Raw genomic sequence first — 18,383 nt, forward strand, 5'->3', positions numbered from 1 at the left:
CTGTTGCCTGAAGCGGGGAGAGGCATGCATCTCATTTGAGCACTGCTGGGGGGAGGACTCCAACTCTCAGCTCTCCCTGCCATAATTTCCTGCTTCCTGATTGACGCACTTAAAAGCATGCTGCGGACACACGCGGGGACGCGCCCTGGCCAAGGCCAGACCCATCCACGCCCGTCGGAGCCCGTAGGAGGCTGGGCTGGGCCACCCCCCTTAATTTAGATTTCTGGTCTGCTTTGAGTCGCCCGAAACCTGGTCAACGATTGGTATGACGAAGGCTCTTATTTCATCTACATCGGGGTTGTCTATATCTACAATTTACTCGTTTCTCTCTAAAGCGTTCGCCATTTCGAAGGAGACCGCTTTGAGCGTAAACTCTCTGTTGGGGAGCCCATAGCGGGTCTAAAGATCCGCTCCTAGTTACACCGCATGCGCCCAACGGTTTACCTATTAGTCAGGGTAACGGTGAACGCTGCAGGTTGCTCCCATACGTATCATCTCACTCAATTGATACTCCCTTGCCCCTCGTTCACCTCAGCGCAGCGAAGCAGACCCCCCACACTAACCACACGTGGCAAGAGGAAGAATGTACCTCACAAGGAACCTCCTTCATCTAATTTTAAGAAATCAAGGAAATCAACACCTCTACAATCATGTATTGAGAATGAGGGGGCTAATAATGGTGTACTGCAAACACAGTCTCTCATTGACGCCATTTGTGCCAAATTATCAGCATTGTTAAATCCAATCCAGTTACGCCTGGATAACATCGAACTGAAACTCCAAGAGATTTTAGACTCCAACTGTCCTCCTTTTCACTCAAACGTATGCAACAAACACATCCCTCTTAGTACCTCCAATGTCCCCATCGCAGGGTCTTCCCACCTCCAGCTGGGTAGCACTGTTGAGGCGGATAAGTTTGGTCCCCCCTGGGCAACTTGTTGCAAAGAGCCCCAGATCCCCTAACCCAATCGACTCAGATGACTCGCAATAATATAGTAGTTCCAAACAAGCAGGGGAAGGGCTTCAGAGATGCATCGCATATCTACCCGAACATCTCTCTTAAGCTAAATCATAGGGAGACCAAGTACCAAAGTCTTAACCTACCTCCTGCGACCTGTCCTCTTGCCCTCGTGCTGGTCAATGTCTCAGCACTTAGACTCCATCAGAGAGAATCCACTATCCAGCTTTTGGCCAAAATGCTTCATTGGTTATGCAATTATACGACGCCAAGACACCTAATCTGGAACCACTTATTAATAGCACGGAGAACCCCGCGGGCTGCTCCCTCTCCCAAGGTATACGAGGGTGATTGTGTTATAAATTTTGACTGTCCTTACTTTGTTAGTGATCTAATTTCTCAGCCCCAACTGGCACCTAAATCAGGGACCAGGATATTCCTGGTCTCCCTTGGTTTCTTTTTTTTTATAAAAGTCAGCCCACTCACCATGATAGGGCACCAGATGTGGCATCAGGTTCTTTACACCATGGGTTGCGTGGCTTGGATGCCGATATAGGCGGCAGCGGACTTCGAAGCTCCTCCCCAGCCGCCCTGCTCCCGTAATTATCCTGACTTGATTACGGTTCCCCAACCGCGGAATGCGCTCCAAAAAGCCTTGCGACCTATCTGGCGGGAGAAAAGTGCGGCTTCAGGACCCCCACGTGGCGTGGGAACACTAGCCGCCGCGCTCGGTGCAGCCTGAGCCTCTCCTTCTCAAAATGGCGTCCGGAGCTCGAGAGAGGAGCGCCTGACCGAGGCTCCCCCTTTGTCCAGGGACAACTTTTGGAGACCAGCTCAGTGAGCGGTAGGCACTGGTCCCTTGCCCACACACACCTGCAAAGTGGGGGGCAGGCAGCATTGACAGGCGAGTCCCCACGGGCGGCCAGGCCGAGTGTTGCCCGACTTCAAAATGGCGGCACCCATGATGTACCTCTAGGCCCATCACAACGGTGCTTAGGAGACAGCGTGGTTGCACAGAGGAGATATAATTCAGCAGTTTTACGAAAGCAGGGGTGCTCCGCTTGACACTGAGGGAGGGCGGGAGATGGCCGTCGACGCTGGCGCCTCTCTACTAACTGCGAGCTTTATTGAGGGCCCACTACTACCCCCCTAGAGCTGAGGAGGAGAGAGGCGATTAGAGGTGCTGGACTGGGGAGGCTCCTTTGCCTTGATGGAGCGAGTCAGGTCCCCGAGCGGCTGAGCCTACCGCTCAGCGTGGGGCCCCAGGTACTCCAAGGAAGTGCGGAGCGCTGGTTCTACGGGTCACCAGGCATAGGAGCCTCACTGTTGGACGGGGGCTACGGCACTACAAGCGCTGACTGTTACACAAGAGACTCTGCAAATGGTGATTATACCGACTTGACCGGGTTGGTTAAGAGGCCCTGCGACGCGGTGAGTGGAGAGGCGCTGAGAAGCTGGACATGCACTACTCCACCCACGATGGGCAGGGTGTCCAAGAAGAAAGGTTTTGAAGCGTTGCGGCTGGATGACCCGGGTCACGCCGCGGACAACGAGGAATCTGCGCCGGGGAATAGAGCTCCCACGCGACCCTTCTTTGGGCGAGATCATGCAGGCCATCATGGCCGCGAGAGAGGCCTTGGAGAAACGAATGGACTCCATCGGATCTGACCTGTCCCTACTGAAAGATGACCACTGGAAACTTAGGGAGCGAGTGGCGACTCATGAGATGACCATGAAAGATATTCCAGACACCGTTGATACCTTGCCATCAGAGTTGAATGAGGTGGTGCAGAAGCTCCGCGTGCTGGAGATGCGGGCAGAGGACAGCGAAGGGCGCTCCAGGCGCAATAACCTCCGTATAGTGGGAATCCAGGAGCGAGAGGAAGGATCCGACACCGTTCAGTTCTTGGAGACGTGGATAAAAGCGGAGGTGGCGCCTGAGGGTGTCTCTCCCTTCTACGCGCTGGAGCAGGCGCACAGGGTTCCGACACGACCGCCAAAGTCAGGGGCCCAGCCGCGCCCGATGGTGGTGAGGCTTTTACACTACTGAGACCGCGACTACATCCTGCAGAAAGCCAGGGAGTTGCAGAATTTGAGAATTGGCAACAGTAAAATAATGATCTTCCTGGATTGCACCAGGAACGTGCAGCGCCAGAGAGCTTCCTTTTTGGCAGTGAAGCGGAAATTGAGGGCTCTGCATCTTTCTTACGCAATGCTGTTCCCGGCCCGATTGCGGGTCACTGCTGACGGGACGTCGCACTTTTTCATCACGCCTCAAGCCGCCTGGGACTGGCTAGAAGCCTGTGGTGAGACTGGTGAGCGTTCACCAGCTGCGACCTCGCCTCGGCATCGCTCTCCTACCACATTGCCGACGCAACGACCAAGCTCTCCCGCGGATTGGAGCTAAGAATGCGACAAGGCGGTTTTGGCTGTGGCAACCATCAGCCAGGGAGCCCTCAGTCCAACCAGCAACACTTCGGAGCGCACGGGCAGTGGAGAACAGAGCCCCAGTTCCAGCACCGCCCACAGGCTCTCGGAGACTGAATTACCAGGGGTCACTCCACAAACAGCAGATGGGGTGTTTGGCTGACCGAACATTATGCACGATCCGTCTGCCTTTGTGAGGTATTGGGGTTGCTTGCTGGACCTTGGGATTTAGAGCCTGGTGGGGGCTGGGCCGACTGAGCGCGCTGTGGAATTGTTGGGGGGGACCGGGGTGGAGAGATGTTCCCATGGGAGTGGGGAGGGGGCTGGGGGGGGAGTTCTGAGATTCTTGATTCGGTGTTCCAGGCAGCCTGAACTGATTGGACTTTCTATGTGCATTTTCTTTGTTTGGATGGGGATGCCGTGTTGGATGCCTGTCCTGAGGAGGGGGAGTTGGGGTTGTTTGAATCGTTCTATTTCTGGAGGTGGGTTCAGGGGACCTGGGCGTGTCGGTGGGGAAGATGGGATGGAACATTATCTAGATCAATGTCGGCAATGGGACCCGCATTAGGTTACACACGTCTCACATGGAATATAAGGGGTATGCATACTATGCATAGGCGACACAAGATACACTCTTTCTTGACACGTAGAGGTATACAAATTGCCTTCCTCCAGGAGACCCACCTCACTGCAAAGGAAGGGAAGGCTCTCCAACGCCGCTGGAGGGGTCAAGTTTACTACACTACATACTCTGCATATGCGAGGGGGGGGTCTTAATTTGGGTATGAGCTGGGGTTCCCTTTCAGTGCACATCACAATTGGTTGACCCAGAGGGCAGGTATGTGGTGCTCCAGGGGAAACTGGATGGTATAGATTTAACACTGGGAGGTTTATATGCGCCGAATGTGGACCAACCAGCCTTCTTCTCCTTACTGTCCCACAATTTGGCATCAGTCTTAGTAGGGCCTCTATTATTTGGGGGCGATTTTAATTGTGTTACAGACATTGACCTTGACCGCTCACACCCCCCCTTGCCGAATGCACCAGCGGGTAAACTGGCAGTGACACGCTCTACCTGGCAGCAGACTTGGGGGTTAATTGACACTTGGAGGGTTCAGCACTCATTGGATAGGGATTACTGCTTTTTCTCCGCCCTCCACGAATTACATGTCCGCCTAGAGGCATTTCTATGCTCCCCTGATGTGCATGGAGAAATTAGTAATAGCGAATATCTCACTCGCACTATTTCTGACCATAACCCACTGATGGCCCAGTTACAGTGGTCGCGGCCGTGCCCCAGAATCCCTACCTGGAGATTGCGCCCAGAAGCACTTGAGGATCAGGTCTTCCGAATCACCATAGCCACGGCCATTGAAGACTATTTTCTACTTAATACAGGGACTACGGGGTTGGTAGCTACTGAATGGGACGCCTATAAAACAGTGGTGCACGGGAGATGTATTTCAGCGGTATCTGGGGCCAGGAAGACGCTATTGCAAGACATCCAACGGGATGATGAGCGATTGCATGCCTTGGAGATAGAGCGCCCAGAACGGCCAGATAATCAAGATGAATTATTGACAGCCAGAGAGGCAGTCGCAGCAACTGTGGAAGGCTTACGATGTTTTGATTACAAAGCCTATGTCGTACGGGCGCACTCAGAGCGGGATAAATCGGGAGCCCTTTTGGCCTGGCTAGCTAATCCCGCTCGGCGCAGGTCAGTCATACTAGAGTTGAGGGATCGGGTAGAAGCGGCCGACTTTGACCAACAAGGGATAAATGAGCTGTTTTTTGACTACTACACGGAGCTTTATCGTAGCAGGGTGCTTCCATCAGAGGAAAACTTACAGAACTTTACGGGGGGTCTGGATTTGCTGGAATTGGGGGATGATGATGCGAAACAATTGGGTAGGAACATCGAGGTGAGGGAAGTGCGAGTAGACATTAAAAGTAAGGCAACAAATAAAACGCCGGGATCGGATGGCTTTCCGGTGGAATTCTACCTCACTTATATCGACCTCTTTGCACCTCGTCTGGCGTGGCTCTACAACGTAGCCAAAAAGTTGGGTAGATTACCAGAGTCCACCAGGGAAGCGATCATTATCCAGTTACTGAAACCGGACAAGCAACCCTGGGATACAACGGCGTATCGCCCTTTATCTATGCTAAACCTGGATTACAAAATCCTGAGAGATATTCTGGTGACTCGGCTGCTTCCTCACATGTCCACACTGATACATGCCGATCAGTCTGGGTTCATCCCCGCCCGCAACACAGTGCTTAATATACGACAGCTTCTACATATTCTGGAGGCCGACACTTATGAGGTGGATACCGCAGCGGTGTTTGCTGTTGACATCGAAAAAGTATTCAATAGTTTGGAGTGGCACTACCTCTTCCATGTTATGCGTCAGATGGGGTTGGCGCCGGATTTTGTGAGCTGGACGGCTTTACTGTACAAAGATGCCACAGCAAGAGTTCGAACAGGAGGGATGATCTCCGAGGCATGTAAAGTGGGAAGGGGCACACGCCAGGGCTGCCCCCGCTCCCCATTTTTGTTCGCTGTGGCGATGGAACCCCTTGCGGCGCACGCTCGATTGGGGCAAGCATATCAGGGATTAGACGTTTATGGGCAGGTCCACCATATCGCACTCTATGCGGATGACCTATTAATGTTTTTGGCAGATACAGTGGAATCCCTGCAGGGAGCAAAATCTCTGCTGCGAGCCCTAAGTGTGGTAGCAGGGTTAAAAGTCAACTGGACGAAGTCGTGCCTATTTCCGAGTCGTGGCGGTAGAGAGTGCCCGCGGACTACAGAGAGGGTGTCTTGGGAAGAGAGGCGTCTCCTCTACTTGGGTATGGTGATTTATCACGAACGGGGAGATATCCTGGACGGAAATGTAGGGAAGGCGATCAGGGGTGCTAAAGCTAACTTTGAGTTCTGGAACACCCTCCCTTTATCTGTAGCGGGCCGAGTGGCTCTACTCAAAATGGTGATCCTACCGCGCTTACTCTACTTCTTTAGGACCCTTCCGATCTGGATACCGGCGAGCCACTTTCAGAGTCTACGGGTGCTGATCGGTTCCTTTCTGTGGGGATTGGGCAGGCGTAGGGTGGTGCTCGGAACACTCATGAGACCACGAGCGGAGGGGGAACTGGCGGTCCCTGACTACGAGACTTACTACTTAGCTGCCCAGCTTCAATGGCTCACGCAATGGGTAGCGAGCGCCACTAGGGTAGAAGGAGAGGCAGGTGTGCCGACGGGCCCCTTGCTTGTGTTGTCTCGCATAGTTCTGCGGCTCCCGATCGGAGACATGCAGCCCACTCAGGAGTTTGCCACAGCTCGTAAATGTTGGAACAGGTATCTAAGAAGAGGGGGTATAGCGGTCCCTTATGCGCCCGATCTCCCTTTAAAAATATGCAAGGCACTGCCGCACGGAGGAACCATGGCGGAGGTTGGAGACCTGGGAACAACAGGGTTTAGCGACCATAGGGGACCTATATGAGGAAGGCAATCTTCTGCCTTTTGATGTCCTCAAGGCCCGTTTTGAACTACCAGGGGGAGACTTTCTGGTCCATGCTGCGCTCACATCAGCGATTCACAAACACAGGAAGTCGGGATTGACGGAACCATCTACATCTATGGGTTGCCAATATGTAGTGGGCACAATCAAAGCAGTCTCTTGCTTGTACAAGCGCATGACCCACGAAGCTCTAACACCACTGGGAGCTTTGAAGACCAAATGGGAAGCGGACATAGAAATGGAAATACCAGATCCGGCATGGAGTGGGATAGTGGAGAGAGCCTCGAAGGGCACGCGAAATGCGCGGTTCCAGTTGGTGCATTTTCACATTCTACATAGGGTATACCTAACACCAGCCCGTTTACATAAATACTTTCAAGCCCAGTCCGCGGCCTGTCCCAGATGTGCACCTTTTGGCAAGGGGTGACGGCACTGTTGAGGGAGGCTACTGAGAGGGATATACAACCGACCATGGCGCATTGCATCCTTCATTGGTTTTCTCACACCTCAAAAAACAAAATCACTAGTAAATTTATTGACCTGGGGTTCCTCTTAGCTAAAAGAACCATAACCTTGCAGTGGAAAGCGAACAAAGGTCCCAGTGTGGATAAATGGAAGCATAAATTTAGTAAGTGGGCTCGATGAGAAGGGGAGGTCCGACTACAAATGGCGCATAGAACAGGTAATGAACAGGCATTAGAGAGGGCGAGAGCCTGGGAGAGATTAGTCATGGAACTCACACTCCCCACAGACGAGGATGGAGGGACCCCTATACACAGCCGCCATAGAAGGCCAAGATGAAAGCAAGTTGCCTTGCATTATCCGGTTGCGCACTGATGCCCCGCACTGGGCAGTCAGACGACACATACCACGTTATCCACTGGCCTGGATGCGAGATAAGAGCGGGGATGTCCACACCTTTACAGCCCAATGGGGCTGCACCACGACACGCCTGGGGGGGAGGGGGGTGGGATGTGTTGAATGAAGGGGGGGAGAGGGAAGGGGGGGACTATAGTTGGAGTAATAAGTAGATGTTGGGGGGGGCTAGGGGGGTCTTACAGGGGTTTTAGTTCTATAATTTGCAATTGGTTGCACTGCCATGTTAGTGGCCCAGAGTACAAGAGCTATGTGTGTACAGTTTTACTGCTGATTATGGAATTTAACCGAGCACTTGTCTCGTGATAGGCTGATGCTTACGCTTGATCAGTGATTCTGATGTAATATCTGTCTGAGCTTTCATCTCAATAAAAATGTTTTGCAAAAAAATCAGGTTCTTCACACCATCCTATTAGCCTACCACCTACCACCTATCAACCACACTTAACCGAGCATTCACCGTGACAGGGCACCAGATGTAGTATCAGGTCCATCGACCAATGCTACTAAGCATTCACATAGTAATCACACCTACCTGTGCACATTCAACAGGTTCGCTCCTCTTTTCGGATTAGACTCCTGCAATTGACAGATGGCCATCCACCAGAGTCCCCAGATTTCCCTCGATCTATGACAGCAGGGGCTGAGGTTGATTATGACACACAGCCTCTTTGGGGGGACTCTTCCCTCCTGAGTTGCTCGAACCTAGTTCCTTCCTTTATGGCCATTAAGAACCACACCTTGGGTGTACATGAATTACTTTACCCCATTCTGACTTGGAACATTGCCAGTTTTAAAAGTAAGCGAAATAATGAGGACTGGCTTACCGTCTTGACCAACTTTCAGATCATTTGCATGTAAGAAACCTGGAAGATTGCACCAATTTTTATTAATGGGTTTCGTTCATTTAATTCTGCAGCCTTGCCCTCGTCCGGGGGCAGGCATAGGGGTTGTGTACTTACACTGATTTCCAACACAGCAGCCCTTAATGTTTTGCGCTTCCTAACTACTTCTCCCTATTTTCACATCGGTGATTAAAGGCAACACAAAGTGGGTCTTATTCCTTGTGAACTATTATAATAATATTTTCCAAAACCCTGAAGCTGTACCTCTACTCTTAGATAACATATTAACCTTGTGGAGTACCACCCTAAACCCTTCTCTATTATTTTGGCTAGGTGATTTTAATACCAAAATATGCACCCACGATCCAATGGATCTATGTGGGATCATAGATCGCAGAGATGTCGCCATTCACCTTCATCACGATGCACAGGGCAACGTGCTAAATAGTATCCTAATCAAGTGGCAACTAACTTACAAGGGCAACTTTTCCCCTACTTTTTATAGAGCCCAATATCTATGTTGGACTTTATTATTTCCTCTGAGTCATAGCCCTATTTTACCGAATTTAATGACCATTCCATGCTTCCATGTGCTATTACGTGGCAGGATTCTAAAATCCGTAACAAATCTATAATCCCTAAACCGATCTAGCTTGAAATAATGGCTTTATACTAAAAGGGGACAAGGTCGATGCAGCTAGTCTCTTCTCAAATTTTATAGCGTCCAACCCGGAGGATATAAACACCTGCTTGGACCCTTTCTCAAATCAAGCGCTGGTAACTGAAGAATTTTGTAAATTACTGCTTTACTTTAAATCACAGCTTTTTTGTTCGTTACCAGCTAGAGATAGTGCACCATATAGGTGGTTTAATAAGAATTGTTCCCTCGCCTCTGCAAACTTACGCAAGGCCCTCCAAACCCCTCCTAGAAACCAAGAGGAGGTTCGCACTTTAAGGAAAATATACAAATTAACTAGGGATAGTAGGTTGAGGAACCTTAAATCAGAGGCCTGGGATAACAAGCCTCAGCCCTCCGAGACCGCACCACCTTCTGGAAGGTTATTAATGCACCTTTTCTGAAAGATAACGATGGACCCTCCCTCAAGGTCCATATTGATGAAGACTTCTGGGTTAGATAATTTCAAGAATTTTTTAAGAAGAGGGGGGGACCTTGTTAGTGTTGATGTTCCCCGCGTACAGAGGCCTCTAATTGCTTTTCTTTTGAGCCAGAGAAAGTCGAATTGGCACTGCTACAATCTTCCTTGAGGAAGGCTCCTGGGCCGGATGGGGTTCCCTTGGATATCTTTCTGGCTGATATTCCCTTTTGGTCCCCTCGTTTAACCGTGGCATTTAATGCGACAGCCAAGACAGATCCCCCTCCATCTTGGAAAAACTCTGTCATAAATCCAATTTATAAACAAGCATTTACAATGCAATAGGTCTCGCATTATTAAAGTTTGAGCTATTGGCATTGTAAATGACAATGCCTTTTATTCAAGGCCCTTTGCCTGGTCTTCAAGGCACTACATGGAATAGGACCCAGACCTCTTCAACGTCTGTTCTCCTGGTATACCCCCACCAGAACACTCAGATCCACAACTGCCTGCCTCGCGAGAGTGCCCAGATGTAAGAAGGCCAGGATGGGAGGAAGATCGTTCAGAGTAGCTGCAGCCAAGCTATGGAACAGTCTACCTGTCGACATTCGCCATATCCCTCATCTCCTCCCATTCAGGAAACGTATCAAAACATGGCTCTTTCCCCTGTCCCTATAAAAACCGGCCAGTTCCGGTTCACCCCCGTCAATAAACCACAAGAGTAGCTACCAGCGCCAGGATACCTGCCAGGTGACAGTCGCGCTTTATAAATATTTTAAATAAATAATAAATAAATAAATAATTTGTTTTTAAAACCTGCAATCGGTGCATAAACACGCACTTTGAACATATAGTCCTTCCTTAAGATGAGCAAGGCTGGCAGTAAAAGAGACTGCCAGCCTTGCTTCTCATAAGCATGGACTAGAAGTACAAAGTGCTTGTTTACGCACCAATGCAAATGAATAAAAGGCATTGTCATTTACAATGCCATTAGCTCAAACTTTAATAATGCAAGACCTATTGCATTGCTCTAACCATAAGGCTACATCCTCTCCCCTTGAAAATCGAAAAGTTTGCACCTTAACCTGCTTTGCTTACTGTACAGAACCAGAATGACAGTGGTTTACCAACGTCCACTAGGCCACAAGAATTTACGCGTATGAAAATCTTGGGAAAAAACAAACATTTTCACAACAAATATCTCAGGCCTACTGCCTTTAACATAACTTTACATAAACAGATCCGGCACACAGCCAAGATCACTGGCTTGAGACCATAAGCAACAATGTCCTGCTACTCAAGGCAACCAACATGTATGTGGGTGACGCCTAAGCCCCTTTCAACAGTTGTTATGAAATCTGTTTTTTACGTTGACTACAAAAGGTCACTCGACAGCTGCATTAGGAGCAAGAGCTAAAAAGTTTTGAAACTGCGATGAAAAAGTATATTGCAATATGGTAAATAATGACCTGGTGGGGCACAAAGGGAGGTGGAGAAAGGAAGAACTCAGTGCAAGGGCCGATACTTAAGTTTGTAGGAGGGAGCGAGAAAACGAGAGCAAGAAATACAGAAGGAAAAACATAAAGAACTAGTTTTAAATGCGTGCATGCTGTTTGCGAGGAATGCAGCTAGAGAAAGCAAATTTAAAATACAAAACACGTGTGCAATGCTGCTTTGCTTACTGTACAGAACCAGAATGACAGTGGTTTACCAACGTCCACTAGGCCGCAAGAATTTACGCGTATGAAAATCTTGGGAAAAAACAAACATTTTCACAACAAATATCTCAGGCCTACTGCCTTTAACATAACTTTACATAAACAGATCCGGCACACAGCCAAGATCACTGGCTTGAGACCATAAGCAACAATGTCCTGCTACTGAAGGCAACCAACATGTATGTGGGTGACGCCTAAGCCCCTTTCAACAGTTGTTATGAAATCTGTTTTTTACGTTGACTACAAAAGGTCACTCGACAGCTGCATTAGGAGCAAGAGCTAAAAAGTTTTGAAACTGCGATGAAAAAGTATATTGCATTGTGGTAAATAATGACCTGGTGGGGCACAGAGGGAGGTGGAGAAAGGAAGAACTCAGTGCAAGGGCTGATACTTAAGTTTGTAGGAGGGAGCGAGAAAACGAGAGCAAGAAATACAGAAGGAAAAACATAAAGAACTAGTTTTAAATGCGTGCATGCTGTTTGCGAGGAGCAAATTTAAAATACAAAACACGTGTGCAATGTTATCAAGTGGATTCTTGACGTAAAAACAGTGTTCAGTAAGTGTCAAATACTGACCAAAGACAAATACTGCAGCTTTCACATAGGACATGCAAAAGAATTGTCAATGGCAACGGGCGCCGACTAGCAGGAAATGCAGCAGGAGGTGGTGCGGGACAGCACGCAGCGTCCCAAAAAAATAAATAAATAAATACCGCCTTCGGGTAAAGTCCGCGCTATATAAAAATGCATAAATAACTAACTAAATACATACCGCAATCACCGCCGTCACTCTGCCGGCCTGCGACCAGGAAGTCAGGCAGGCCGGCGCGACAACAGGAAACAGGAAGTAGGGGGGCGGGGCCTACCCCGCCTCTCACGGAAGAGCGCGATTGGACGGAGCCGCCGTGTTTGGAGCACCGGAGCAGGCAGGAGCCTACCCTGCGCCCCGGTGCCGAAGGAGGGAAGAAGAGTCCTGCTGCCGGGCCCTGCAGCTGAGGAGAGCCGCCGCACGAAGGAAGCCGGTGAGTGCGTTGCCGAACGGGGGAGCGGCGAGGGGGGCAAGCATGTGCGCGCGCGAGTGCGGGCGGGCTTTGTATGTATGTGTGTGTGCGTGCGTGTGTGTGACTGTGGGGGAGGGGGGTGTGTGTGTGTGTGTGAGCGAGTGTCTGTGTGCCTGTATGTGTGTGCCTGCGTGTGCATGCGCTCGCCTGTGTGTGCGTGCGTGCATGCAGAGGGGTGGGGGCTGCCTGCCTGCGTCTGTAAAAGCAAGGGCTGTGAGTTACTCTGCGCATGCGCGGGGGCAAGCCTGTTCATTCCAAGCCAGCCTCAGCCAGCCTCGGGAAAAACGAAAGTAATAAAAAAGCGAAACTGACACTGCCACTGCAGACAATGCTGCGCGCTCCCGAGGTGAAATCCGAGACTGAAAAAGCTCGTAACACTTGGGTGTCCACTCTCCTAAATACAGATCACATTAGTTGTCGAGCTGACAGCATTCATGCTTCGCATGAATGCTAACGTCAGCTCGACCTAAAAAGGGGATGCCTCTATGCCAGCAAACTATTGTCCCATCTCCTTGCTCGATAGTAAAGCTAAACTTATGGGCAGGCTTCTATTAAATAAACTAGAAGCATGGGCAAAGGAAAAGAACATCCTTACGGAAGTGCAGTACGGGTTTTCGCCAGAGGAGGGGCACCGTTGATCAGTGCCTTAATTTGTCACTGATCGCAAGGAAATATACTACAGTAAAAAATGCCTTTCTTTTTAAGGCTTTCATGGACCTGTCAAAGGCCTTTGACTACGGGTGCATAACAAACTTTGGCCAATTTTGATGGAAATTGGAATAGACAACGCCATCATTACCTTTATAAGAGAGCTGTATAGGGATGCCACCGCCTCACTGCACTTTGGTTTGCACGGTGAATGCACTAAACCCTTTAAAATTGAAAGGGGTGTCAGACAAGGATGTGTTGTGACCCCATTTCTGTTTGCTCTATATAACAGGAACCTAAATGATGCCTTGATTAAAAGCTCAAAAGACACTCCACAGGTCCAGTTGTCTCCCCTCCCTATCCTCCTTTACGCAGGCGACAGTCTTTTTAGCTAGGTCTCTCACGGCCCTTCAAAATCTGATCGAACAATAAACAGTTTTTATGCGTACTTTGGACCTACATAAATAAAGCCAAAACTTTTATCATGGCAATGGGTTTGGCCAGAAATAAGACAATGAGATATTACTCAGAGGGTGAAAAGATTGAACAGGTGAAACATTTCAATAATTTGGGGATAGTTTTTGATGTAAAACAAAATTGAAAGGCGAGTCTAGATAGTCGTGCAAACCTAATGGCCCAAAGCATCGCAGCAATTTTTAGATTCTCCCACAAATTGGGCTTCTAGCCAGTTGTAGAAATGCTAAAAATCTATTGGGCAAAAACACGCTCAATTGCAACATATGGGGCAGGATTTTGGGGAATAAGTGACGTAACCACTTCAAGTCTTTGAGGACAAATTTATCAAAAGATTGCTGTCAGTCCCACCGTCTTGTAATAATTTCGTTGCACATAAGGAAATTGGTTTGCCATTCATTACTGATGCCATCAAATTTGCCCCTCTTTCCCTTTGGCTTTAAGTATGGAAGAGGGGCACAGTGGGTCTAAACCAGAAACTCCTGACTGAATGAACCGGGACCACGTTAATAAAATCTCTTGGCTAGAGTATGTCAGGAAACATGTAATCATCCTAGGACTGGCCTTTTTATACGACAAACCGACCCTCTGTGAACATTTTCCTCAATCTAGATTAAAGGACATTTACCTTAATAAAACGATTCAGGATAGGTGGGAAGGTCAGAGAGAAATACTCTGTAAAATGTTATGATAATATACCGCAGATATTAAATAATTCTCTCTATTATTTAAGCTTTGTTGAGAACAACCAGCATCTTTTTATTTTGTCAAGATTTCATCTGAATTCAATGCCATTAATACTGTTTCACCCTAATAATACATTTTCTGTAAGCAATTTACCGCCTTGTCTGTGTAACAACATGCTGTCCCAATCAACCTTTCACTTCTTATTCTTCTGCCCCCTGTACGCTCTAGAGAGGAAGATTTTTATTATCCCACTTTTAAAGAAATTCTCACTGCCCACGTCAGGCTTAGCCCTGTCCACATTTTATCGATTAGAAACGCCATTAGTTTGTTACGTTCGTGCTTCCTTTTTTCTGGCCGCCCTGAGAACCCGTAAGGTGCATAGTACAACATCTGTCACTTCTTAAGTCTGCTGTTTTATCGATGTACCTGATCGAGCACGAGATTGCTGTTGTATCCTTATCTTAATCTGATATTTTTAAACCCACAGGCTCTTGTACTGTATCCATCATTTTATTGGATCTTTTTAAATGGATTTTAAATGTAATTTTAATTGCAATGAAATGCTCTTTTTTATTGTATACTTTTATGCATTGTCTTAATGCGAAATAAAGTTGTTTGATGACGACGACCATGTAGCTGAAGCAACTTACACCAACCCATAATTTTCCTAGCATGAACTCTTGAATGCAGCTAATGCAGTATTCTTTTTCATGTTCTATAATTTTTAAAATCCATTGTTTATACACACACTCTTCGCTGTGTGGTTGCTTATGTCAGAGATGCCTTGTAAAGCAAAGTTCAAAGTGCTGGAAAGCAAAGTATTTCTATGTCTATAGAACAGTAGTGTGTGCACTGTGACTATGCCACGTGAATGTTATTCATTGTTCTGCAAGGTAAGAAAAGCTGGAGTGATGTAGTACGTTTGTTTAAAGCAGTAAAATAGTTCAAATTTAACAAGGCCATTGCAAGCATTGTAAGTAAGAAAAACTCTCTTAAGAATGATTTATTAGGAAACATTTTTTTAAGCTGTGTTGTAACCTGATGTGGGTCAACTAACTAATGCCATATATAAGAGCTACTCAAATGTGCATAGTAATTGTAATGGAAAGTATAAATTTAATTAAGGATTCTCACGATGAGGATGAAATCTTTAGTTATTGGTTTTCTGTTCACACGACCGAGGAAAACGTGTAAGCAGACTACAGCATCTTTTATTTGTTTTTCTAATGCCAGTTAAGTCCTAGTGCTATCTGTGCATCCAAACAGCTTGGATAGAACATCCTTTTCCTTTGTATGCTGGCCCACGTTTATATTCGCCTTAAAAGATGTATTACATCAGCTTCTTTTAAAAACCTGCCAGAGGAAAACTTAAAGCAACTCACCTATGAATGTACTACAACTTTGAATACACTAAACCTTCATTTGCAAAGTAAATAAATACTCTTGAAAGAAATCTTCCCTTTGTAAAGAACCCTATTCACCCAACAAAGCATTATATTTAAAAAATATGGAAGGGCCATGAAGTATACCAACACATTAACTTGTGATAAACTATACAGTGAAAATGTGTGGAATAATTCTTGCCTAGCCGTAATAGGATTTTAACTTTCCTTCATTCGTTTTTAGGAATATTTGCATTCTATACCTGGGCTCGGTGCAAGATACTAGTTTACAGCTTACCACCAAAGAAGCCATGTCTCTCAGAGGTTTAAAATAACATTGCTTGAACAATGAATCCCTGAATTTTGAGCCACTTTGATAAAGTTCATCAATGTTTTGCCACGCTGAAAAGTTTTGGAGGCAATGCTTCTCTTATTGACTGAGCCGCAACTTGGGAAAGTTGATGACCTCGGCATGCACCTCGTTTCGAGTCTCTCAGATAGGTATATTTACGTATTGGTGGAATAATTAGTATATGCCTTGGATCAGTCTTTAGGTTTAAAGTATTTTATTGAAGCAAGGTGAGGAAGGAAACAACAAAACAAACATATAACCACAGGTGCCTCTCATAATCAGTGCGCATGGTACATTAGATGCATAAAGGCAGTCCATTCGACATGGTGGGCACAGTCGTGCCTGGATCTCACAGTTCGCGCACCTGTGGACAAAAACAAAAAGGGGGGACAAAGAAAAAGGGGAAAAGAGGGGGGGGAACAACCCTGCCCCTCCTCCTACCCAGCCAACAACCCCCAAACTCCCCATCCCCCTCCCCCACCCCCTGTACTGTGCCGACAACCACTCGCTCTTCCCCTGCGGCTACCTATCGTCCACCCCCACCACCAGTTGCCAGCTTGGCCGGTTAAACAGGCGGGTCCGGCGGCGGCGGTGTCAGCGGCAACAGTCTAAGATACCTAGGGCAAGTGATTTCTTTGAATTCTGAGCATAACAAATTATGGAAGGGTGCCCACAGCTCCTCAAAAGCGTCTACGTCCCCGGCCACCACTAGGGACAGCTTCTCCATGCCAAGGACATGCCACAATCTATGCAGCCAGCCGACAACAGTGGGGAGCGTGGTGGAGCGCCAGTGAATGAGTATGTTCTGTACTGCTGACCCCAAAGCTATCGCTGTCTGTCTACCCCTTTTAGATCTAAGCGGGTATATCAATCCATTCGGCAAACCCAGTAGGATATATGCAGGGAGACGGGGTAGTTCTATTCCAAAGCATTTGTCAACCTCATTGAGGACCTCCTCCCAGTAAGGAGCCAGAAGGGGACAGTCCCACAATATATGAGTAAGTGTGCCAGTCCGACCACAGTTGCGCCAACGTGTCCCAGGTATTGAGCGGTCCATCTCATGTAATTTCTCAGGAGTGCGATACCAATAGGTTGTGATTTTGGTGAAGGTCTCTGTGAGCCCGGTGTGATAGGCGGAGTGGCGTGCTCGGTAGGAGATGTGGTCCCATTCAGTATGGCTCAGCACTCGACCAAGCTCCCGTTCCCACCGCTCCCTACCCGGGTTGTAGATGTGGAAGGGGGGGGAGGTTGCAGCATCTTATACAAGTCAGAGATGAGCTTGGCGTCCGACGAGCGAGTCACTAGCCAGCGCTCATACGCTGTGATCGGCCGGTCTGCCGTCGCGCGCACTTGAGGCTGTAGCGCCCAGTGACGTGCCTGCATGTACCGCATGCGTTCCGTCTCGGGGAGGCCATAATCCCGACGCAGATCCTGGAAGGGAACGACACCCTCTGGGCCATATAGATGATATAAAGTGAAACATCGGGCCGCCCGCCAGTCATCTTAGGCTCCAGGCTCCATACCCGGGCCAAAGTCCGGGTTACCAATCAGTGGCGTGAAGGGAGAGGGAAAGGTAGTGAGTTCGTGCCTGGTAGCCACAGAGTCCCACACCCGAAGCGGGACCCGCGTCACAAAGGAGGCGTAAAGGTTAGGGGGCCGGTGGGCCCTTCTCAGGAAAGGCACCTCTTGCAGCGTTCTGCCAGCTACAGCCTGGTCCTGAAACAGCCAGTGTTTATCTGATTCCCACCGGCTCCATTCCACCAAATAGCGCAATTGGGCGGCTTGAAAATACTTCTGCAGGTCTGGTATCCCAAGTCCACCAGACTCCGGCGCCAGTGTAGCTATGGTCCGTTTGATCCGAGGTGTACGGCCCTGCCACACAAAACGTGCGATGGCCGACTGAGTTTCCGCGAGCCAACCTTTGGGGGGCTGTAGCGGGAGCGCCCTGAACAGGTACAGGACTTGTGGCAGGAGGGTCATCTTCACCGCGGCCACTCTGCCCAACAGCGATAACGTGCCCCTGTCCCAGCGGGCCAACTCCTCCTTGATCTTTGCACTCAAAGCTGTGTAATTGGCAGTGACTATCACAGGGAGTGTGGGTGCCAAAAGGATCCCCAGATACGGAATCCGATCCCCAGACAAGCTCAAAGGGAAAAGCCTCTGCAGGTCAGCTCTGGTGGTGCTAGTCAGCGAGATATCAAGGGCCGCAGACTTCCCAAGGTTCACCTTGAAGCCCGCCACCGTAGCAAAGAGGTCCAGCTCCGCGATACATGCAGGCAGGGACCTCCGCGGGTCATCGAGTGTCAGTATGACATCGTCCGCATAGAGGCTGAGAGCA

General features: G+C 48.6%; 1 protein-coding gene across 2 annotated transcripts in view; it reads left to right on the plus strand.

The window, feature by feature from the left end:
* Positions 1-18,383, plus strand: part of ARHGEF11 (Rho guanine nucleotide exchange factor 11) — a 1,046,032-nt gene that overhangs the window by 287,233 nt on the left and 740,416 nt on the right. The window lies entirely within an intron of this gene.

This window comes from Lissotriton vulgaris, chromosome 12 (genome assembly GCF_964263255.1).
Source record: "Lissotriton vulgaris chromosome 12, aLisVul1.2, whole genome shotgun sequence".
Taxonomy (NCBI): Eukaryota; Metazoa; Chordata; class Amphibia; order Caudata; family Salamandridae; genus Lissotriton; species Lissotriton vulgaris.